Below are 26,839 nucleotides of genomic sequence, written 5' to 3'. Positions count from 1 at the left end.
ACCCTATGGTGACAACAACTCAATATTCTTCTTTGTAATTACGTAATGCAAGTTTTTTCCCTTAATTTAACATAATACTGTTTGCATTTGGTATAGTGTCTTTCACATTGGGAGGAACACTTCACAAGACTTTACTGTGAAGTGGAGGATTACTTTCTTACAAAAATGTTCTTAAACAGCCAGAAAGTGAATGACCATTTTTATACATAATATATAGACCCACTATACAACAATATGTTAAATTCAAAACTGTTCAGTTTATTCCAAGTAATGAAGAATTGACCTCACAAGTTAGATACATTAGTAATCCATTCTGCATCAGTATTCTTAAGCATATATTGTTTCCAATAAAATAATTGATTTTAGTTTTATTTCATTTTCAGTATTAACATAAGCACAATTGTATGTTTGTGCTGTCCGTGCCTGCATGTACTCTGTTTTTCCATTCATACAATCACACAATTTAAACACAATTGTGTTTAGACAATTTAGACCCTGTATTAAAAGAGATTTCATAAAAGGTTCTTTCCCTTTCCCCATCATTCAGTTACTGAAACCTTTTCTTTATTCCCTCATGATCAATGAGTTTAAAACTCTTTAAAAATGCAAAATCCCTCCAAATGACGCCTGTAATCCAGGCTTGTTTCAGAGAAATAAATAGTGATACATCGGGTTTGCATTTAAATTCATTGTAACCTTGGATATCGTGGAAAGACATTGAAGGTCATTTTTTTACTTTCTAATGCGTTCTGCAGACTTACCCAGTGAAATAAGTGTTAAAAGCTATCTTGCCAGTTTGTAGATATTGACATGGATTTCCCACATCCTTGTGATTTAGCACAGCAGTAAGTGTTTTACACCAGTGGTCCAAACCCCAGCTGAACCAATTACAAAAGGGAATCCAATTAGCTTAAGTCATGCTGCACATTCTGAATTTCAAAAGTTCATGCCTGCCACTGTTTCATTATCTCCAAAAAGGCTGCAATCAACATGATTCAAATAATGTCTTTAAAAACAAAAATAAAAGACACTGAGGTCCATGGAGGTGTTATACAACTGCACTGCTTATTATCCCCACATCCTTGTGTTTTGACATATGCTTCACATTGCATTGACGTCTTCCTCTGAATTTAACGCGCTGGAAATTAGTAAATTCTTGTCAGCAGGCATCAGGTGTCATTGAGCATTCCAGAAATTAATGTTGCACCCAAAACAGTGAACACACATTTTGTGCGGAGGAACTAAGTCGATATTTGGGATCGTAAACTAATCAAAACATTTTTTACATGAAATTGATCAATTAGAATTTATGATTGAGAAGCAGATCAGTGTATTGCCTTACACAAGAGCATTTGTAGTATATTCTTTTCCATAGCAATGTTTGCTTAGATGATAACATTGTTTAAATCCACATGCTTTTAGGGATGTCTCTAGGCTACTTGACCTGAAACAGAACTATAGTCACAGGCTTAAAATTAAAAAAGCTTCAAGAAGCAATACAGATTAGATTTTTTTTCTCACCCACATAATGGATAAGTTGAACAAATTCCCAATACAACAGTTGTTGCTGCATCAATTAACTTTTTTTCAAAAAGAACTGTATTTCTATTTGAGAATATTACTGCGCTTTTAGGGATAGATGAAAACTGAGGTGAACAAGCATTCTCTCTGCAGTGCTAGTGGTGGAAATAGTGAGCAGAAGGAGGTTGTTCTGCAAATTGACTCTCTCAATATTGATCAAGCCTGAAAATCTATGGCAGGTCTGTATACCAGGAAAAAAGAGTGGTTCAAGCATGTAAACTAAGAACATAATGGGTCTCAGCTCTGCTTCCTTCCTTTCAGCCAGTTACTGAATCAACATCCATTTCTTATGCACAGTACTTTGGACCTCTTAGTCACTCAATCATATGGTTTCCCACTGTCACTTTAAGGTGTAACCTCCTTAAACAGGTTGGTCAGGCAAGATGTACTGGTTCTAAGTTGTTCAGAGAATAGAAATACACAGTTGAACACAATACCAAAGTCACAGAGGACAAATATATATGTGTGTGTGCGGCCGGCGGTGGAGATGAAAAATATATGTATTCCTTCTAATGCGGATTACATTACTCAAGTCAGATTTATTTGTTGATTTCACGATGACATTACCTTTAGAACATTACTTACAGTAGTTATCCCTTGCCCGGCATCCTTCTCACTTACACGTCAATAAGTTTATTATGTAAATGAGTGGCTGAATACTTAATTTAAGTAATTTGAAGTCACCTGAAATCTTGCTTCTGGCAAACAATGGTATGTCAACACAAATCAAACCCTGAAGTATTAGTTAACCAGTACCTGCCTTCAGCCTCTCGAAAAGATAGACACATTTCCTGAGTGCCATGATATAATACGTATCAGTGATAAATCAGACATCCTCGACAGCACTTATCTTGCTGGCTCAGCAGTTGCCCGAAGAGCCTTCTTTACTCAGACATGTTCTGCAGCTGTAATGAAGTTGTTCATTCTTCAGATCAAATGAAGCAAATTAACTATTTACTGCAGTTACGATTGGGAAAAGCACAATGAAATGGGAATGATGCTTGCTTAAAATATACTTTTTGATTAAAAACAAGAGCTACTGTATAACAAGGAGTATGATAACAAATGGTCAAATATTTAATCACTTACAAACATCCACTTAGCTGCCCTGCAAACCAGCAATTCAACTTACAAATAAGTAAAGTAATCATACCAAATAACTGGCATTGGAATAACTGACATTTGCACAAAGGAGCTCATTATAATAATAATATAATAATAAAAAAAATCCTTGCATTTGATAATAATAAGTAATAATTGCATTTGATATAGTGCCTAATCATGTCTTCGAGACAGTGGCTTGCATGTCGGGAGACATCTTAATCCTGACATGTCACAGGATATACTGTAAAGTGTAATCACTGTGTATTTTGTAGATGAACAAGACAGCCAATTTTCAGACAGCTGTGAATTGAATGACTAATTGTATCTGGGGGGTTGTTGGCCAGGACACCAGGAAAAAGTTCCTTCTCCTTTCAAACAGTTTTATGGGATCCTTAATGTCCATCTACCTCAGTTTAACATCTCATCCGAAGGATAGCACCTCAGTCAATGCAGCATTGGAGTGTGAGTTCAAAGTACTGATGTGTGGCTTGAACCCACAATCTTCTGACTCAAAGGCATTTATTTGTGATAATTAAAATAAAGAAAATAAATACAATCATCAGCACGTATCAATAATTTATTAATATAGAACTCTAATCTTTGAGTAGTCTCTTGGAGTTGCCATCATAGAGTTTTCATGTACGTATTATTTTATACAATGTCCCATATTTTTCTACAACAGTGTATCTTGACTACTCACCTTGGTATGTCCACCAAATTCTACCGAAATCCAAACTTGTCTCTATATCATCAATGTAGTATCAACAAGTAATTTCACTTTTTTGATTGTCATGTAATCTATAATTAGACCTTGATGGATCTTTTGCTCCATGTTCTATTCACCAACCTGTCTCTTTTAACAAATTTACAGAATCAGCAATCACTGCACCAGGTGGTGCTTTATTTTGCATGCTAGCAAGTTTTCGGAGAGGGAAAAAAATCCTGCTGCCAACATAATATTCTCAGATGTTCAGGTGCAGATGGTGCATTTCTGAGTTCACAAAATTGCCAACTGAATTTGTTATTGGGTTGAAAAAACCTAGCAAACCTTTTCCAAGGTTTAACTTCTTACAGGATTCAATACCTGATTGAAATTGGATGATTTTAAAAAATATTACATGCCCATTTGACCCACCACTTTCCCAGTTTATTTCTTTCAACATTTTCGATATTATTTCTTTACGGGGTAATAATTCCTTCCCCAAAAATTATAATTTGGCCATTCAATCCACAACTGTTTGTGGGTCACCGCTGTGCACAATTGGCTGTCCGTTTCACCCATAAAATGCACAGTCACTCCACTTTACAGTATATTCTGTGAAGCGCTTTGAGATGTCTCAATGACGTGCTAAGGCGCTATATCTAATGCAAGGTTTATTATATTATTACTATATTTCTCCTAACTACGACTCAAACCATCAGTCTTGCTCAGGAGTCAGGACAGTCCCTTATTTGCAACTGCCACCTATTCCATCACTGTCATACACTGATAGACAACATGCATCTCAGGTGGAGTCCTGAAAGATATTATTAATGCTCCATCTAGCAGCCAGATTAAGAACTGACAAAGCATGTGCAGTGTTGCTGCACTCTTCATTTGGTAGGAGTTAATCCTGAGATTGAAACTCAAAACTGTGGTTTAGGAGGTTTAGGCATCTACATAGATTTACATAGATTGTACAACACAGAAACAGGCCATTCAGCCCTTTTAGTCTATGCGCTGTTTATACTCCATGAGTCTCCACCTGCTCCTTACTTCCTCCCATAATCTTCCATTCCCTCCTTGCTCATGTGTATATCTAGTTTTGTCTTAAATGCATCTATGCTATCTGATTCAACCACTGTTTTGGGCAGCGAGTTTCATATTTTCACTACTCTCTGCATGAAGAAGACCTTCCTAAATTCCCTTTTAGATCCCCTGGTCACTATCTCATACTTGTCCCCTGATTACAGGCTTCCCAACATGTAGGAACAGCCTACTTATTCCACCCTTTTGTCATTATCTGGAAAAAACAATTGTGCCATAATGTTTGAATCAGGCCAATTGAGCCTTTACAGACTAGCTGGATTCTATAAGGACCATGTGCTGGTATTATACTAATAGCTAAGTTGCAGGAAGTAGAGAACTAGTAGAGAGTAGAGAGTTCTGAACCTAATGATGGAGTTCGTTATCATTGTTTCTGTTGTCTGAGTGTCATTTTATCTGTATACTTGATTATATTTCTATAGGAAGATTGCTGTCCTTGTTGATCCACCAATATCAGTTTGTCTGATTGGAAGTTGCTGTCATTTGTCTCTTGTAGCACAACATATTGAGAGACATGAACTTTAGCATTTTCTTGTCACTTATAGTTGGCTGCACATCACAATGTGGAAATTATGGATGCCAGTGAGGCACCTTGCTTGATTGTTTCCTTAAAGTTAAATATACATCAATTTACTTCACAATGTATTCTGTGAAGCGCTTTGAGACGTCTCAATTACATGAGAAACACTATATCAATATTGGTGAAAATAATCCACCAATGAAAAGCAGAGATGTTCAACCACTTAGGGCAGTATCATTTTCTGCAAACATTCCTGGAAAGAAATTCCACCCGGCTCTAGATTTGATCTATTTATGTCAAATTTCAGAGGGTCCAGAATTCAGACTACCAGAAAGGCAAATTCTTAAATAATCTGTTGTTCGGTAAGTTTATTTTAATAACTTCAGAAAAATGATCTTAAAACTAAGGCTGAAATTCAACAATTTGCAAATGTTGAAGAATAGACATTAATAGAATAAATCTAGATCCAGGTGGAATGTATCTCTATATAGTATCCATTTTCAGTATGTGTTGATATTTAAACAATGTAAGAATATAAAAGTCAGTACTCCTTTGCTTTTCAGCTATCATAACTACAATATCTCTGAATGATTTATTGCTAACAAAAATTTCATTAGAGAGTTTTTTTTAACTTTGAATGTTTCTCAGAGAAACATTTTACCATACTAGAGTGAAGAGTCCTCCCTGTGTTTTTTTTTGTCTGGGCAAGGCATTTTAAAAGGGAACAATAACAGTGCATTTTACAGAAAATAATGAATGAAATTGACTTTAAGGTGTAAATAATGAATGAAATTGACTTGAATAGTGATAATGGATCGGTGTTTAAATTTACTTCCTAAATTTAATTTAAGGTACATGATTGACATACATGATTATATATATATACACAGTGTTGACTCTGATGAGAAAATATATTTTCATGTTCATTGTTGCTGCATTTATTGCTGGGCTTTGTTAAGTGTACTCAATAGACAATGAGGGTCTATCATACTCCTATTGTTAAAATAGCAATCTTTATCTTATGCCTTCATATTGGAGTTCTCATTACAAAGATGTAATGAAAAGATTACTATTATTAGCAGTCAGTATAAAATAGAACCTGTGCGTTTTCAATGAGGATTTCACAGTATTACCTAGTCATCAAACTGAAGTGTATCAGCCTGGATCATTTGATTGCACTCTCGCCTCTGAGTCAGAAGGCTATGGGTTTAAGCCCCATGCCGGGACTTTGCACTCATTGTCTAGTCTGACACTTCTATGAAGTGCTGGGGATGTGCTGCATTGTTGGAGATATATTATTTTAAATTAAACATTAAACCGAGGCCCCGTATGCCTGTTTAACAACAACAACAACAACAAGATTCCATTTATAAAGCGCCTTTCAAGTCAGGAGGACGTCCCAAGGCGCTGTTTAAGTGGATGTTAAAGAGCTGGTGGGACTATTCGACAATCCCCCAGAAAAATTGGTATTCATTTTATAGCTGTGTGTGGGACACTGCTGTGGTAAATTGGCTGCCACATTCATGTACAAAATACAAAGTCACTTTACAGTTGTTCTTGTGAAGCAATCTGAGTCATCCTCCTAATGTGAAAGGCTATGTATAAAATGTAATGATTGTTATTTATTATATAACAAGAGAAAGAACTTGTATTCTTCTTTCTCTAACCAGAGGATGAATAATGACTAGAACAGGTTGTTAGGAAGGGTGCTTGAGACCAGGACACTGATCTTGTGATAGTGCTTACAGTAATTACAGTAATCAAGAGTAGTGACTTTGGGAGATGGGTTAATCAGGAAGATCCTACCAAGAGCCATAATGTGGATGACCAATTAATCTGGAGGATTATTGTCTAGGACATGTAAGGAATTCCCTTATCGAATATTGAATCTTTAATGTGCACCTGAAGAACAGAAAGGCAAAGCTTTGGTTTAGCAGCTCATGTAAAAGATGACACTTCTGACAACGTAATGCTTCTCCAATACTGCAGTGCGCTCAAGTCCCGATATAGGTTTAAACCCACAGGAGAAAGTGTTACCAAATCGAGCCAGGGGATCGGAGCACTGCTTCTGTTTTGGATTAAAATATCTTGTTCAAGAGACTCAGATCTGTTGTTTCAATATCCTAGAAATACATTTTAAGTCTGTATACAGATAAAGATAGAGCTATCTTAAGTCATGTTGAGGAAAGAAAACTACTGCATTCCACTGTACCAAAATAGCATTTCTTATACTTACTGTCTACAAATCTTGAAAGAAACATGGTGCTACATCAAGAGTAAAATTATGGTTTGCTATACATCGCCTCAGCTATTTAAAGTACATCAACAAGGGAAGGAAAAGGAAACATGCAAAATATGAAATGCTTTCCTTGTATAATACTGAATGTGTAGCTTCACTAATTCATGACATTTAAAACACTGTTATACCTCATCTGCAAAATACAGTCAATCCACTTTACGGTATATCCTGTGAAGCACGTGAGACATCTCAATGATTTGATGAGGATATATCAAATGATTATTATGAATCATTAATGATTATTATTAATTAGTCTATCTTTAGAAAAACTAATGGAGAAAGTCACCTTTTACACCAATCAATTGTGTCTGCGGTTGAACCATATAATAATAATAATAATAATAATAATAATAATGCTTACATTTGATATAGTGCTTTTCACGTCTTCTAGGCTTCTCAAAGCGTTTCACAAAATATGCTGTAAAGTGAACTGACTGTATATTTGTGAGCGAAATGTGGCAGTCAATTGCGCACAGCAGTGTCCCACAAACAGTCATGAATTGAAAATGACCAATTTTTTGTCTTTTTTTTTGGAGGGATTATTATTAGGCATGTGGAGTAAGGAAACTTGCCCAAGTTTTCACCCTGCCTGGAATTGAACCATCCAAGCAATGACACAAACAGTGCCTTGTCAAGAAGACATCAGAGGCTGTGCTTGTCCCACCCACCCCTCCAAGCAAAACAATAATCCAAGTTACAATTTAAATTTACATAGCCTCTTTCTGAACAGCAACAACAGCTTGAATTTATATAGCACTTTCAAGTAGGATAACGTCTTGAAGATCTTCACATCAGGAGGACCTCTCAAAGCATTTCACAAAATTGTCTGGCAGCCCAAGCTGGAGGCTGGGGGTGTGGGGAGAGAGGCAGATGAAAGCGCAGTTGAAAACATTCGCTTAAGGCACGTTTTCAGTGTGCAGGGAGAGTGGCAAGGCGGAGGTGAATGGAGTTCCAGTGAGTGGGGGCAAAATGGCTGAAAGCTGGGCCACTGTTGATGGAGTGTATTGGGTAGCGAGAGCAGAGAGAGCAGCGAGCAGTAGGATTACAGGGAAGTATTATCGTGGGAGTGTTGAATGAGTGCCTAATAAAAAATAAGGCAAATCTCTTCAGTGACCTTTTGAGAGCTGCAATTAGGAATACAGTACCATAATAGTACGATGATAGTGCAATATAATTTGCAAAACTTTCAACAAGCAGTTAGTGTATTACTGTGACACTCAAAACTTACAATTTTGCAAAAAAAACACTCATTTTTAGCAATCAATGAACAGTAGTTTTCAATACACATTTCACTGTTTTAACTCAATATACAATTGAATTGGATAAAACGCTACAGCAATGATTTGCTCAGTTGAAAATTCACAATTTACTGAAGTAACCTCTTAGGAAGATTTTTTTTATTGCAACGAGGAGAAGATTTCACACTCGGGATTTCAGTTCAGAGCTTTCAGATCGAAAACCATTCGTGTAGACTGTTATTTCAATATTCTTGATCCAAATTTCAATAATTATAGGTAATCATTATTAATTTACCTATTTATTATATTCATGTTGAGGGTTGAAAAGTGGCATTATATCCCACGAGATCAAAACTACTTCTGGTACGGAAGTGCACATATCCTAGAGGAAAATTAGTACAATAGTACATCCTGAAATGTTGTGCACGGGTTCACAAACATTTGCTTAAAAATACCTTCTCTATAATTAATCAAATGAGTTTAATTTATGTCCCTTCATCCTTTTTTTTTGGTCAGCCAGGTGTCTGATACATGCAGAAACCTATCATCAACCAAGATACTGATTAAGAAGGAGAAAATGGAATATGAGAGTAAACTAGTTAAGAATATAAAGACAGATTGTTTCTTACAAGTACATAAAGAGGAAGAGACTATCAAAAGTGGGTCCATTGCAGGCAGAGACAGGAGAAATTATAATGGGGAATAAAGAAATGGCAGAGTCATTAAACAATTATTTTGCTTCTGTCTTCACTTTAGAGGATACTAAAAACTTACTGAAAATAGAGAGGAATTTGGAGGCTAATGTTAGTGAGGAACTTAAAGAAATGAACATCAGTAAAGCAATAGTACTTGAGAAATTGACAGGATTAAAAACCAATAAATCCCCTGGACCTGATGGCCTGCATCCTAGGGTTTCAAAAGAGGTGGCTGCGGAGATAGTGGATATTTTGTTTTTGATCTTCCAAAATTCCTTGGATTCTGGAATGGTTCCCAGTGATTGGAAGGTCGCAAACGTAACGCCGATATTTAAGAAGGGTGAGGGACAAAAATGGGGAACTATAGACCAGTTAGTCTGACATCAGTGGTAGGGAAAATTCTACAGTTCTTAATTAGAGACATCGTCATGGGGTACTTAGAAAATTATAGCATGATTAGGCAGAGCCAACATGGTTTTATGAAAGGGAAATCAAGTTTAACAAATCTTTTAGAGTTTTTTGAGGATGTAACTAGCAGGTTAGATAGGGGAACCAGTAGATGTGGCGTATTTGGATTTCCAGAAGGCATTCGACAAGGTGCCACATAACAGGCCTCTACATAAGGTGAGGGCCCATGGAATTAAAGGCAATATATTAGCATCGATTGGAGAGTGGCTAACAGGAAGAAAACAGAGAGTAGGGATAAACGGGTCCTTCTCAAATTGGCAGGATGTGTCAAGTGGAGTGCCACAAGGATCAGTGCTTGGGCCTCAATTATTTACAGTCTATATCAATGATTTAGATAAGGACATAAAACTTAATATATATAAATGCACGGACGATATGAAGATAGGTGGGAGAGTAAGCTGTGAGGATGACACGCAAAGAATGCAAAGAGAAATAGATAGGCTAGATGAGTGGACAAGAAGGTGGCAAATGGAGTATAACGTGGGGAAGTGTGAAGTTATTCACCTAGGTAGTAAAAATAGAAAACCGGATTATTTTGTAGAGGGAGGTAGTGTTAGTGTTCAGAGGGATTTGGGTGTCCTTGTACACCAGTCACAAAAAGTTAGAATGCAGGTACAGCAAGCAACTAGGAAGGCTAATGCTATGTTGACGTTCGTTGCAAAAACGTTAGAGTACAAGAGTAGGGAAGTCTTGCTGCTGTTGTATAAGGCCTTGGTGAGACTGCATCCAGAATATTGTGTGCAGTTTTGGTCTCCTTATTTAAGAAAGGACATACTTGCCTTAGAGGGGGTGCAGCGTAGATTCACTAGGTTGGTTCCAGGGATGAGGGGGTTGACCTATGAGGAAAGGTAGAGTAAACTAGGCCTATATTCTCTAGCATACAGAAGAATTAGAAGTGATCTTATAGAAACCTATAAGATTCTTAAGGGTCTTGATAGGGTAGATGAGATTGTTTCCGCTGGTTGGAGAATCTAAAACTAGGGGTCAGAGTCTCAAGATTATGGGTCAGCCTTTTCAAACTGAGTTCAGAAAACATTTCTTCACTCAGAGGGTAGTGAATTTGTGGAATTCTCTACCCCAGAAGGCTGTGGATGCTCAGTCCTTGAACATATTCAAGATTGAGGTTGATGGATTTCTAAAGGATAGAGGGATTAAGGGATATGGGGATAGGGCAAGTAAATGGAATTAGGTTAGAAGATCAGCTATGATCTTATTAAATGGCGGGGCAGGCTCGAGGGGCCGAATGGCCTACTCTTGCTCCTACGTCTTATGGTTTTATCATGCTTTTAAGAGTATTCAAACCAAAGTGAGAGTTCAACCTTTACATCCACCTATCCATGGAAATTCCCACATATTGGGATGGAATGTGCACTCTCTATTTGGAATTCAAGAGGTTTGCCAAAGTGTGCGTTGAGTACACCTGTAAGTTAACCAGCCCCAGCGCTTTGGGATGTCCTCCCAATGTGGAAGGCACTTTACAAATGTAATTTTGTTGTTGTTGTTTAAGATCACTCATGACAGAGAGCCAAATGTACTTACTCCCAAGTTGCTCTTTATGGAAATAGAAGCGCAAGACTAGCTCAGGTTGACCTGCACTTTGATTGTCTCCTTTTTGGGGAACCATTTTACCTTTGGAGGTGGTTACTCACACACCATGCAGGAAATTTTGTGTGACTGCCTGTGTGGCTCATCCTATTGGTGCAGCAAATCTTGCACAAGTTATATCAGTTGGGACCATACATTTAATATGACATTCGCAAAGTATGAGTTATGTCAATGTACTGTACAATAATAACAACAAAATTACATTTGTATAGTGTCTTTCACATCAGGAGGATATCCCAAGACACTGGACAATCAATGTATTGGCCCAAGCTGGGGGTCAGGATCGGGGAAGGTGGAAGGCAGGTGAGGGAAGGATGGTGACCGAAGGCACGGTCGAAGAGGAGGGTCTTGAAACAGGTCTTGAAGGAGGCAACGGAAGGAGCGAGGCAAAGGCATGCGGGATGGAGTTTCAGAGGGTAGGGGCAAAGAGGCTGAAGGCCCACACGCCAATGGTGGGGCGGGTGAGGTTGGGGATGTGAAACAGGCCGGAGCCAACTGAATGGAGGGAGTGGCTAGGTTGGAGGGGATTTGGAGGACAAAGATCTAGGGGGAGCAAGGCCATGGAGGGCTTTGAAGGTGAAGACCAGGATCTTGAACTGTATCCTCTGTTTGATGGGAAGTTAGTGAAGTTGGGCGAGGATGGGGGTGATAGGGTCATGGAGCCTGGTGTGGGAAAGGACATGGGCTTCAGAGTTCTGGATGATCTGCAATCTATGGAGAGAGGAGTTGGGGAGGCCGACAAACAGGGAATTTGCGTAGTCAAGCCTGGATGTTATGAATGTGGGTATGAGGGTCTCAGCGGTCTATGATGTGAGACAGTGGCAGAGCCGAGCAACATTGTGCAGGTGGGGTAAGGCAGAACTGATTATGGCATGGATGTGGGGTAGAAAAAATCAAAGGTCAATCAAGTCGCCAAGGTTCTGGACTGGCTTAGTAAGTTGGAGTGTGCATCCTTGGATGGTAATGTACACATTGTACTATACTGTACACACTAAAGGATATGCAACTTGCTGTCCTCCAAAATTTTAAGTTAGTAAGTAACATATTAAGCTTAAAAATATATATTAATTATTCCAGGAACCATGCCACAGCACACTTGGCTAGAATTTGCGAGTACCAACACTGAATTTTCGAGAAATAACCTTTTAAGAATGTCATAAACATCTGAATGTTTCTCTTTGCTTTATTTAAGAACTTAACTTGATTCCCCAAATGCAACACTGATGGATCTTTAAATAAGATTCTGGTTAAGCATTGAAGAGCAAGTGTCACTGAATAAATGTGTAATTTAATATAACTTTATGACATAATTGAAAAGCTTAAAAAGAAAATTCTGTTTCTTTTTAAATTATTACAAGCACATAGGGCTAATAGGAAATTAGTAAATCTTTTCAGTGACCTTCTTTTGAAAGCTATAATTAGGGATGTTATAATGACACCATTTACTATACTAGTCTTCTTTGTAGCTCATTATACTGTGTCTTAAAAGTACTGCATGATAAAACCGAATTACATATAGTCTTTTGCTGCACTTAATTAGACTTACAATGATAAATATGTTGTCACACTGGCTCAACTCATACAACTTGCTGAACACCGGCTGCACAGATGGCAGTGCACCAATAACTATTCTCAGTGGAGCAATCTTACTATTTTGTAAATGTACGATAAACAAAACAACATCCCAGAACACTTCAGTTTATGCATGCAGTCAGGTTTTTATTGCTACATAACTTTAAAATAGATGTTTGAGCTGAACGACCATAAAGTTTGAATAGTTTATTGCCATTGCATATGTCAATACAAGCCCAGAAGCTCTTCCAGTGTGAAAAATTATCTTAGAACTAAATATCAAAAGGAAAACATTTGCACTGTTCACATTTTTTAAATCTTTCAAGTCTATTTTTATACACACGATGTAAAACACACATTTGAATCCCCTGGAAGGCACCAATTACACAACCATTGACTCTACTACTAACAAATACCTATAATGCCTCTTCATCCAATGCACTTCACATGCAACATTGTATTTGTTCACAGAAATAAAGGAAAAAGACTCACAATTTATGACAGTGAACACCGCAAAATGCAACACATCAAAAATACTGATGGTTAGTTAATTTCTCCAACTATCATAAATTTAGGACAAGGTAAAAACAAAACCATACATATCAGCAGTGAAGAAGTCATAAAGTCCCATGTGTTTCATTCACTTTGTTATCTCAAACAGAACCTGCACATTATTTCTGTAAAACTGAAACATAAAAAGTTTATAAATAGAAATAATGTTTACGTTTTGTGTTACCTCTTCTGGTACATAGAGGAAATTGAAGCTGTTGTGAGTGTTTTAATTTTTCCATGGATCTTAGCAACGAACCGTATCTTATCTTCGAGACAATTTAGAATAATTACGTATGACAATTGAGCCAATTTACTGTCTTGCCTCGATCCATAACAAACCAGAAATTGGAAAATATTATTTTTCAATGGAGATATTTGAAAATGATCTCAAAGATTAAACAAGGAACTCTAACAAAAATTGAAATGCATTCTTTCCAAAAACAAGTGTAAAAGCAAAAATCGAGGAAGAAAATCATTCTGAAATAGAAATACAGAACAATGTATATCTGTTCTGATGAGGAACAATTAAAACTCTTTGGTTTCTGAACAGCCTGGTTCTAAATTATACAATGGAGCTTCATCACACTACCTGCATAAACCATATGAACAAAATATGTGTAGCTTTTTGTGTAACACATCTGCAAGCTAATGGGAGACACTGAGCTACATATGGTAAACGTAAACTCCAACCCCAATGAAATTTATATGTCATATCCCTACAAGAGCTTGTTTGCAGCTTTGATCTTCTTCTTTTGATCATATCAAACACACAAGCACTCCATTTTAGCTTCGTTCATTCTCTCCAGAGAGTTAGATGTCACAGCTCTATACCAATCTGACAAAACAGTTTTCATTCTGATAAATCTCTTTCGCACAAAGAAATAAAACTTATGCATTAATTTTAATCGCAGCCAAGTCTAAGAGGGTGGAAGGGAAATTCTGGCCTTTGATTTTATTAGATTAAATAGCTTATTTAACATTATTAAGGAACTGTAACAGAGATGCATTAACAGTTTAGTCTCAGAGCCATCTCCATCTTTTCAGTTTCTTGCAAACGCATGCAGTGACAGCTAACCTAGATTCCATCTCGTCTTCTCATCTGAACCTCCAGGGAAGACAAAATACATTTTACATTGCACTTTACCTAAAGGGCTTTCAGTAAAATTTAATTTTCTTACTGCATTGATTTTCCCATTATAACTTCTAACAACCCAGTAATATCTCACAAGAATTCCTAGTGTTCCTTGATTGATTTTACAGAGCTGTATTAAAGCTGTGCGGGGATTTTATTCAACTTCTTTTGGCCAAACTATATTTCCTATTATAAGCAGAAAGGAACTGGACTACTTTTGCAAGTCAATGTGGTCTCATTGATTCCTACCAGCAAGCTGAGCCCCATGAAAAATGCCAGACAACTACTGACTCACAATGTGGCTGGGAAAAAAAAACGATCCTTTATATATATATATACAGGTACCATTGCTTTTCAGGGGAGTTTGATGTCTTGCTAAAATTATATGACTTGCAGTCTAATGAGAATGAATGACTTCCAACCTACTGGGAGTGAACCACTTAGTCATTCCTACCTGAGGACAGAAGATTGCTCGGAGGAACAAGGTCACAACACCCTGTCACAATTATTCTGTTTAATGAGGTATCAGAGACACTGAAGTAGTTCAAAAGTCCAAGAAAGGTGGCCCAGTGATAAAATAAGTGTTGCTTTAGAGCAAAGTGAAATGGATGTTCAGCCCAAAAGATTTGAAGTGGGGGAAACAATCAAACAGATCACAGGCTCGCCTGCCCAACTCAACCTTACTGTACAAAGCCACCAATATCTTTTATTTTATGCTTAAAGATTTTATTCAGTTGCAACCCGTGCATCAAACCTGCGTAAAATAATTAGAATTCAATTTCCAGTTGTCCTACTTCAGGGGTAAATGCACAAAAAACTGTTACACATATACACCTGTAGTGGTGTGTGAATATGTGCTCGTGTGTAAAATGCTGTCGTCTTTTATTTCAACTGCGAGCAGGATCTGACATATGAAATATTAATGGTCGTGGTAATCCAAATTACAGACATAACATACATATGTACCATTCTCTGTCTATGTAAGTAGCTATTTATCTTGTTTAATTATGGTAAAATGATCAGACCCATCACAGATCAAGAACCCTCGTATTTTATAGAGATTAAACCCAAAACACAGATTATCATTGTGAATTTGGAAGGGAAACTGCTACTCCAATATGTTTATAATTAACTTGCAATGAACTGTACTATATTGTAAGTATGGACAGTAGTGCAGACATCTATTACTATGATTATTTTATATTAAATATCTTCCCCAGTTTCTGATAAATACGACTAGAGTTTATATAGCATGCCTGGTGTCTGTCAGATAGTATTGGCTTATTCATACAGCTGCCTTTGACTTCATTTATTTAGGAAAACAATTAAAAATGAATTATTCGTGTAAAGTACCACAGTTACCACTCATTATCAGATTCTCTAAGATTCTGAAATAAGCCCTTACAATCCTACATGTTTCTCGAAGTAACAACAAATAATCTGACTACAAAATCGCACGTTATAGAAACACACACACACACACATACAGACACACACACACACATACAGACACACACACACCACATAGACACACACACACACACACACACATACAGACACACACACACACATACGGACACACACACACACACATACAGACACACACACACCACATAGACACACACACACACACATACATAGACAGACATACACACACATACGCACATACAGACACACACACACACACACAGACACACACACACAGACACACAGACAGACAGACAGACACACACACACACAGACAGACACACACACAGACAGACAGACACACACACACACACACAGACACACACACACACACACACAGACACACAGACACACACACACACACACACACACACAGACACACACACACAGACAGACACACAGACAGACAGACAGACACACACACACACACACACAGACAGACAGACAGACACACACACACACACAGACAGACAGACACACACACACACACAGACAGACAGACACACACACACACACAGACAGACACACACACACACACACACACACCTGGTATATTTCATTCATAAAAGAGGGAACTACAGAACTCGAGATGTTGTTGCTGTCGCTTTATAATATTCACGTTTTCGAAAGAGCGACCCCCCCCCCCCCCCCCCAAAAAAAAATCACACGATTTCTTGTGAAAACTGGAAAGAGGTGTCACATCACCAGCAGCGAGTCTGGTTCATGCAAACTCTCAGCTCAGCATAAGTGAGGATCCGAGCAGAGCAAAGCCTCCAACCCAGAGACATGGGGCAGGAAACCTGCAGCAGCTCAGCTCAGATCAGCTCACATCAGATCAGCTCAGATCAGTTCTTCCCTCCACCAACACAGGAGCACAAACCACACAGCAAACACATGTTTATCTCGTCCCCCTCTCCCGTTCGCTCCTTCCACATGTTGTCCAGGTATCCCACTGCATTGCTCGCATCCCATCGCATCGATTGATTGATCGAAGGCGTTGGAGAAATTATTCATTTCCATTTCTTTAATCATAGATCATAGGATCATGAGAGCATTGTCATTATTATCATAGGATCATACAGCACAGAAGGAGGCCATTCAGCCCATCGTGTCTGTGTCGGCTCTTTGAAAAGAGCTTCCCAATCAATCCCACTCCCCCACTCTCTCCCCAGAGCCCTGCAAACTTGTCCTCCCCAAGTAATTACTTAGAGTGCCACGTTTAACCCTCGAGATACTTTGCAAATACCTCCCCATGTGGAAAGATAACGTGTACCAATGTCTGGTGTGTTAGTGAATTTGCTCGATTTTCACACGTAATGAAAGATGCAATTGGACCACATTGCAACTTCCAGTGTGAGTGGAGTGAGTGGAGTGAGTGGAGTGAAGTGAGTGGAGTGAGTGAGTGCAGGAAGTTAACTTTACGAAGACCATTGCATTTCCCACCAGAGCTCTCGAATCAGCACCGCGAGGAGAGATCTGCTGCTAAACTGGGTTCAAGCTCGGAAACTCGAGCCCCACTTTGGTGGATGGCACCGACCCCCTTGCCAGCTCGCACCCCCTTGCCAGCTCGCACCCCCCTTGCCAGCTCGCACCCCCTTGCCAGCTCGCACCCCCTTGCCAGCTCGCACCCCCTTGCCAGCTCGCACCCCCTTGCCAGCTCGCACCCCCTTGCCAGCTCGCACCCCCTTGCCAGCTCGCACCCCCCTTGCCAGCTCGCACCCCCCTTGCCAGCTCGCACCCCCCTTGCCAGCTCGCACCCCCTTGCCAGCTCGCACCCCCTTGCCAGCTCGCACCCCCTTGCCAGCTCGCACCCCCTTGCCAGCAGCCACGAAAAGCGGGTGCCACGCACACACACACACACAAAAAAGGATTGCAATGTTTTTTGATTGCCTTTTCCCACCCCATTCCCTTGCACTTGTTTCACTGTCACTCTCTAAGCTCTTTAAACCGTCTTAAGCATCTGAGCAGCTATTGCCCGTCACTCGTTTAACACTCACACACACACACACAAAAAAAGGACACTTAACGCATCTGCTGCTGCAAAGCAAAATCCAAGTCAACTCGCAGGTGAAAGAGAGACCCAGAGAGAGAGAGAGAAAAAAAAGATCTCGCACTGTCCTCTCTTATCTGTCAGGAGGGAAGGACATTCACTTGACGTTGCAACACACAAAAATAACAGCACAAACCATAACACTTGCATATCCCGTTATCTCACGTCGGGGGTTCGCTCCCGGGCTCTGGGTCTCTAACTTGAGACACTGACTTGGTCCAAAAGTCATCAGGACCTCAACACCAGGCAATGGGATAACTTTTTGTTGCAAATATCCCCCCCTCCTCCCCACGTCCCCAGCAAACACCCAGCACTCGAAACAACCCTGGAGACAAAGTTGGATGATAATAATAAAAAAAAACACACGAATTCAAGGCTTACACATCTTTATATACATACATATAGAATAATAAAAATAATAATAAACTTTCTTTTGATCTCCAGCAATTGAATACCTAACCTGTTCCCCTGGTCAATTTACACAATAAACTTGAAACATCATCCCATTCCCTTTTTTTTTCTCTCTCTCTTTTTCTCTTTCTTTTCCCCCCTTCACCCCAAACAGCAGCACAAACACAACACAACTTTGCCAGGAATAGCAGTACCACCTTATTAAATATGACACACACAGATAGGAGAGAGAAATCAGAGTGTAACCACAGCACTTACAGTTGTCAGTCAGTGATATCGCCCCACTTGGAAGAAAATGTAAACTCCCACAAGGAATGTTCTCTCTCTCTCTCTTTTTTCTCTCTCTCTTTATCTCTCTCTCCTCCTCTTCCTCAGTCAATCAGAATAAAATAAAAAGGATGATTTCTTTTTTTTTTGCACCCCCCCACATCCACCCCCCACACCCACACGCATTGCAGACTGTCAGGTCTCTCTCTCTCTCTCTCTCTCTTTCTCCTTCTCCTTTTCTGAGCTGCAAATAGAAAACAAGAAGAGAGGGCAGGTCAGGTCTGCTCTCCTCTCCTCTCCTCCCTCTCTCCCCCTCTCTCTCTCTCTCTCTCTGTGGGTGTGTGTGTTGCTCGGATTCTGCACGAATGAATTGTGTGCAAACCGAGAGAAGTGAAGGCGAAGAATGAATTGCTGGAATTATTCCTCTCTCTCTCTCTCTCTCTCTCTCTCACTCTCACTCTCTCTCTCTCTCTCTCCTCCAGTGGGAGTGGGAGCTTGTACCTGCACTCACTGAGCGGTGTGTGGCGCGGTGTGGGAGGGAGAGCTCCTCTCTCTCTCTCTCTCTCTCTAACACACACACACACATACACAGAGGCAGAGGAGGCTCCAGCACTGAGGGGAGGCAGCCCCCCCCCAACACACACTCACTCACACACACTCACACACTCACACGCCGCTGACTGACTGACTGCTGAATGCTGGAGCTCAGCGCCGCTGCTCTCTGTCACACTCACAGCCACAGACCCAGAGAGACGCACAGAGATGGAGAGGCTGTGGCGATGGCTCTCTCTCTCTCTCTCTCTCTCACTCACTCACACACTCACTCACACTCACACTCACTCACTCACTGCATCTCACTCACTCTCTCTTTCGCACACTCACTCACAATCTCTCTCACACTCACTCACTCACTCACTGCATCTCACTCACTCTCTCTTTCGCACACTCACTCACAATCTCTCACACTCACTCACTCACTGCATCTCACTCACTCTCTCTTTCGCACACTCACTCACAATCTCTCTCACACTCACTCACTGCATCTCACTCACTCTCTCTTTCGCACACTCACTCACAATCTCACACATCTCACTCACTGACTCATTCACATCTCTCACACATCTCACTCACTCACTCACTCACTCACTCACTCACTCACAATCTCACACACCAACAATCACACACTCACTCTCACAATCTCTCACACATTCACTCACAATCTCATACACTCACTCACTCACTCACTCACTCAATCACTCACAATCTCTCACCCACAATCTCTCAATCACTCACTCACAATCTCACACACTGACAATCACACAATCACTCTCACAATCTCTCACACATTCACTCACAATCTCATACACTCACTCACTCACTCAATCACTCACAATCTCTCACTCACAATCTCTCACACTCACTCACAATCTCTCACACACTCACTCACAATCTCTCACACTCGCTCACAATCTCTCACACACTCACTCACTCACTCACTCACTCACTCACTCACTCACAATCTCTCACACACTCACAATCTCTCACACACTCACTCACAATCTCACACACTCACTCACAATCTCACACACTCACTCACAATCTCTCACACTCACTCACAATCTTCCACTCACTCACAATCTCTCACACATTTACTACTCACAATCTTACACACTCACCACTCACTCAATCTCTCACACATTAACTCACTCACAATCTCTCTCACACTCACTCACAGTCTCTCTCACACTCACTCACTCACTCACTATCTCTCACACGCTCGCACACTCGCACACTCACTCACTCACAATCTCTCACACACTAACCCACTCGCAATCTCTCTCACACACTAACCCACTCACAATCTCTCTCACACATTAACCCACTCACAATCTTTCTCACACTCACTCACAATCTCTCCCACTCACTCACAATCTCTCCCACTCACTCACAATCTCTCACACACACTCACAATCTCTTTTACATACATTCACAATCTCTCACAATCTTTCTCATGAGCACACAATCTCTCACACTCACAATCGTTCTCACACACACTAACACACTGGCATTCTCTGTCTCACACACTCACAATCTCTATCACACTCACAACCTCTCACACTCACAATCTCTCACACTCATACACCCACAATGTTTCACACTAACAATCTCACACACTCACAATCTCTCTCATACACTTACTCACAATCTCTATTATGCACTCATGATATCTCACACCCAATCTCTGTCACACTCAATGCCCATCACACATTCACTCACAATCTCTCTTTCACTCACAATCTCTCTTTCACACATAGCCTCTCACTCATAATCTCAATCTCACGAATAATCTCCCACATTCACAATCTCTCACTCACTCACAATCCCTCCCTCTCTCTATCTCTCCCCCTTTCTCACACCCACTCACTCGCCTACTCACAATTTCTCACACTCACAATCTCTCACAATCTCTCACGTTGACTCACACTCTCTCTCTCTCTCACACCCTCATTCACTGATATCCACGGGCATTCCCACAGTTGCATTTCTTGTGCAAACTGCTTGATGGCTTGCGGTGGGGTGAAGCTTCCACACTAACAAACACCAACACATTCAAGTCGCCATCTCGCAGACAGCCCATCACTCATCCTGGTTAAACTGGCACCCCAAACTGGGCATTTGACTCCCTTCTTTGGGTCTCAGCTAAAAAAAAAACACCCAAAATTTCCGCACAAAAAAAATTATCCGTTTCAGTGGATCATTTACTTATTCTTTATTGGAGGGGCTGTAGGCGGGGAGGGAGGGATCGTGGATGGTTGAGTTAAACCTAAATTTGGTGAGGGTCAAAGCCAAGGATGTGACACATGATGAGAGCAGAGAACCTGAGAGAGATCTGAACCATTCCTGTCGCTGTTTTAGAGCAAGGTAGTCGCTGTGAACAACTGTTCACCGTGTCTTTTTATGTCAGTTTCTGATTTTATATCCAATGGAGGAAACCTAGTGATTCGGCGATTTTAATCTGCGGCTAGGATTGAAGTATAACATCTGCAAATATTCCACATGTGTGTACAGTACACAGTCTATTCTAATACAGGGATCCTCTACATCACATTGCACGCTACCAATCTGGGTGGTTTGACCATTGCATTGTGACAATCTCTATCCTCTCCATTGAGTTCATGTCCTATAAAAAGATGATGCCGTGGAGGAAACAGTGCTTTTTGAGTCTTTCCACATATTTGTCTTCCCTGATCCAAGGTCAAATAATGTATTTTTTAAATATAAAAATAAATCCAAATGAGCTATATGGAGCTAAGAATATTATATATATATATATGTAGATGTATGTCTACAAAATCCCACACACAATAACAATAATAGGAAACCTTGCATTTGATATGGTGCCTTATCAAGTCATTGAGATGGCTCAAAGCGTTTCATAGGATATACTACAAAGTGCATGGACTGTATACTTATGTGGGTGAAATCGGCAGCCAACTGCTGTGCACAAACTGGCTGCCACATTCACCTACAAAATACTGTCACTCTACTTCAGAGTAAATCCCATGAAGTGATTTGAGACGTCCCCCTGACATGTACCAAATGCAAGGATTGTTGTTTAAATAATCTCACTAAAAATTGCACATATATCGCAAATGTATTTTTAACAATGCTTATTTTTCCCATAAAACATAGATAAAGTTCCTGAGGTCGGTCGTGCATCAATTGGAGATGATGAGCAGAGTCGGGAACCATGCGGAGGGATGAAGAGACACTTTGAGCTTCTATTGTCAACTGCAGATATGCAACATTTTTCTGGAGTGCTTGGAGTAGGTCATCCACATGCCCCGTCAGCGAGACATAATAATAATAATCCTTGCATTTGATATAACGCCTCCTTGCGTCTTCACAATGTCTCAAAGTGCTTCACCGAATATACTGTAAAGTGAATTGACTGTATTTTATGGGAGAAACACGGCAGCCATTTGCAAACAACAGTGTCCCACAAACAGTCATGGAATGTGTGACCAATTTAGTATTATTTTTTTATTTTGAAGGTATTATTACCCTGTAGAAATTATATTATATTTAACCTGTGGAATTGGAAAGTCATTACATTAGTGTAAGGGAGATAATATAGGAGTATACTACAAAGGGAATTTTTACATGACCCAAATGTTTATAGTCTAGCAGCTATTAACATCTGTCACTAAATAACTGTGTATGAGTAAATCTACTTTTGCTTTACCATTTAAATACATGTTGATACCCTCTTGAAAATCTCTTCTAGGGGATAAAAAATTCCATTCACAGGGCCATCTCTGCCTCCAAAATAGGTCTTGATGTGCATTCAGTCAAGGAGATAATATTACCCTTCAGGTCTGCGACTAAATCTGAAGAAGAGTAAAGAATTGAATAATATACTGTTACAAATTGGTCCTTCACTTTATGTGTATTTTTGTTATATTTTTCATGTATCTTTACAAAAATGTATGGGATAGAATTTTGCATTCAAGGGCAAATGTTTGCAGTGCTGGAGAATGGAACACTTATTCACTTTAAACACCCAATGACAAGCTCAATTGGTTCCATGTCAGGTGTGCCTTGGATGAGATGTGGAATAAAATTTGTTCACTCATCCATCAAAATATGCCCAAAATTTTAAGATTGACCTTAATGATCCCATAGCATTATTCAAAAAGAACGTTTCTCCTGGTATCATGGCCAACAATCCACCAGATCAATTTCACTTCATGGCTGTTTGTAGGACGTTGCTGTGTAGTAATTGACTGCTGTGTTTGCCTACAAATACGTGGTCACATCAATTTACAATGAATACTGTGATGAGTTTTCAGGTGTTTCACCAATGTGATTACGCTCTCCTGACAATGGCATTGGTATTGAGCACTATCCCTATCACAACTCACTGATATTAAAGATCAGCATTCCCACAAGTACAAACTGATGCAAAATATTCCTTTCTTTTCTATTCTTATGAGATTACTGATGAACACAATGACTAAATGATAATTTTGTAAATGTGACATATTGAATTGCAGACACGGTCAGGGAATATTGTTTAGTTATTGACTACATTTGAAGTCCACAGTGAAAGTGGGCAAGTTTTCCAAGTGGAAAGTCAAAGACAAGTAAGATCCAATCAGTAGTTTCTCTATTGCACTTTTAGACTCAACACAAAATGGAGCAAAGCTTGCACTCCCCCATTTGTGCAATAATTTCCTATAGCTTTTGCTGTCTAAGATTAATGGGAAATAACCTGTATTGTACAATGTTAGCCAGGAAAATGTCTCTGCCGTGTAACAACACTTGGCAGAACACTTTGTTTAATTCCCTGTTTAATTCTCACGCTGAACAGCGTCTCAGAGCGCTTTACAGTAACGGATCCCGGGGCCGAGCCAGGGGGAGGGGGAGGAAGGTGACCGAAGGCACGGTCGAAAAGAAAGGTCTTCAGCAGAGACCTGAAAATGGGAAGGGAGGGAGCAAGACGAAGGGATTGAGGAAGGAAATTCCAGAGCCTCGGGGCATAGTGGCTGAAGGCACGGCTGCCGAGGGTGGAGCGGAGGACTCGGGGGACGAGGAGGAGGCCATACCCGGAGGAACGAAGGCAACGAGTACTGTTTTGGATTACTATTTTGGATATATACAAGGACCATTATTATAATTATTATTCGTAGTACTATTAACAATAGCCTGGTAACTGTTATCAGATTGATTCACTTGTTATTTTCAGCATAAAATATTTGAAGATCTAAGGAAAAGCTCAGCAAATCTATTTGGAAGAATTAGCCTTCTCTCTCCCCTACTAGCCAAACTCAAGAGCAATCTCCCTTGACCTCCTTCAAATGAGTCACACCTATGGTTAGTCACAGGAACCATATAGGTTTGGAAGAGCCATCCACTTTAATAAATGAAATCAGAATACCTATCTTCGCTAACTGCACTGAAGGGACAAGCAATCTCTCATCCATGGTTGAAGGAATGAATCAGTCAAGAACAGTTTAGTTACATTAGTATCCACTGTGATGGAATGATTCAGCTGTGTGACATGAAGGAGAAATGTTCTTCTTTTGTATGATGTAATAAGTCAGGGACCCTGAAGTCCTCTACTCTAAATTCATTTCTACCAAGGTTTTAGCAGAAGATTAACTAAATGGACTTAGATAAACAAGGACCAATGAACAGTATGCTGCAAAGCAACAACAATTTATATTTGTATAGTGCCTTTCACATCAGGAGCACATCCAAAGGGGTGAGGGGCGGGGATGGCAGAGGTAAGAGGGTGACCGAAGGCACAGTCGAAGAGGAGGGTCTTGAGATGGGTCTTGAAGGAGGCAAGGGAGGAGTGAGTCAGAGGGACTGCAGGATGGAGTTCCAGAGGGTGGGGGCAGAGTTGCTGAAAGCCCGCCTTGCCAATGGTTGGGTGGGCAAGGCGGGGGCTGTGAAGCAGGCCAGAGCCTGCTGAAAGGAGAAAGCAGGCAGGTTGGGAGGGTGTTAGGAGGTCACAGAAGTAGGCGGAGCAAGACCATGGTGGAATTTGAAGGTGAAGACCAGGATCTTGAACTGTATCCTCTGTGTGATGGGAAGCAGTGGAATCAGGCGAGGATGGGGGTGATAGGGTCGCCGTGACTGGTGCATGAGAGGAAATGGGCTGCAGAATTCTGGATGATCTGCAGCCTATGGAGGGAGGAATTGGGGAGGCAAACAAGCACCGAGTTTGCATAGTCGAGCTTAGATATTATGAATGCGTGTATGAGAGTTTTGGCCGTCTGCGCTGTGAGACATCGGTGGAGCCGGGCGATGTTGCAGAGGTAGGGACAGGCAAAGCAGGTCATGGCATGGATGTGGAGTAGAAAGGATAGTTGAGGGTCGAACAAGATGCCAAGGTTCCAGACTGGCTTAGCAAGTTGGAGTGTGTATCCTTGGATGGTGATACTGTCAGCGCCTGAGGTGTAGAGCCAATCAGAAGAGCCTCGGTCTTCTTGACATTCAACTGTAGAAAGTTAGCTTTCATCCAGGACTTGATGTCTGACAGACATTCTGTGATGACAGCAGTGGTCCTGGGGTCGAGGATGGAGGCATAGAGATAGAGTTGGGTGTCATCCGCATACATGTGACCCCATGACTGCGGATGATGACACCAAGAGGGAGCATATAATAATAATAATAATAAATAATCCTTGCATTTGATATAGCGCTTTTCACATCTTCTCAATGTCTCAAAGCGCTTCACAGAATATACTGTAAAAAGAATTGACCCTTTTTTTGTGGGCGAACGCGGCAGCCAATTGTGCACCGCAGTGTCCCACAAACAGTCGTGGATTGAAAATGACCAATTTATTATTGTTTTGTTTTGGAGGGATTATTATTAGGCGTGTGGAGTAAGGAAACTTGCCCAAGGTTTCGCCCTGCCTGGAATTGAACCCAATATAGATATTGAAAAGGAGTGGACCAAGGACAGAGCCCCGAGGAACGCCGCACAAGACGGTACGGGGGCTAGAGGAGAAACCATCTGTGGAGATGAAGTGGAGGTGGTGTGATAGGTAGGATCTGAACCATTCAAGGAAAGAACCATGAAAGTTGAGAGTCGGTGGAGGAGGATAGAGGAAGCACTTTTTCTTTTCCTCTCCCAGTCCCATAAATTAACGTTCAAAGTCAAATTGGTAATGCAAGCATTAATGCCAGCGTTTGTCTCCTCAGCAGTCAGTATCTGTCAATTTTAATGATTTACAATTATCATGTTATTTGTACAATCTTCTGTTATTTGAAAGTACCTTAAAATGTTACTTACCAGGAATATGACCTGTTTAGCAGAAGAAGAACATTCATCAGACCACAGAACCACAGAATGCTGTTAGCAGTGTAATTTGCTTTGAGGAGAAGGAAATAATGGGGTTTATAATGAGACTATTTGCAACGGCAGTCACTTTTGCTGGTAAGAGAATGTGCGAAAACTGAATTACTATGAGGTGAACATAAAGGGTTGAAGCTCAGGAGCCAAGGGAAACTTAGGCTCATGTTGGTGAAACAAGCAGAGCTGAGTTGGATGTCTGAG

The sequence above is a fragment of the Callorhinchus milii genome, unplaced genomic scaffold (assembly GCF_018977255.1).
Source record: "Callorhinchus milii isolate IMCB2004 unplaced genomic scaffold, IMCB_Cmil_1.0 Scaffold1, whole genome shotgun sequence".
Lineage (NCBI taxonomy): Eukaryota > Metazoa > Chordata > Chondrichthyes > Chimaeriformes > Callorhinchidae > Callorhinchus > Callorhinchus milii.
The sequence above is the reverse complement of the archived record's forward strand: the minus strand, read 5'-3'. Positions refer to the sequence as shown.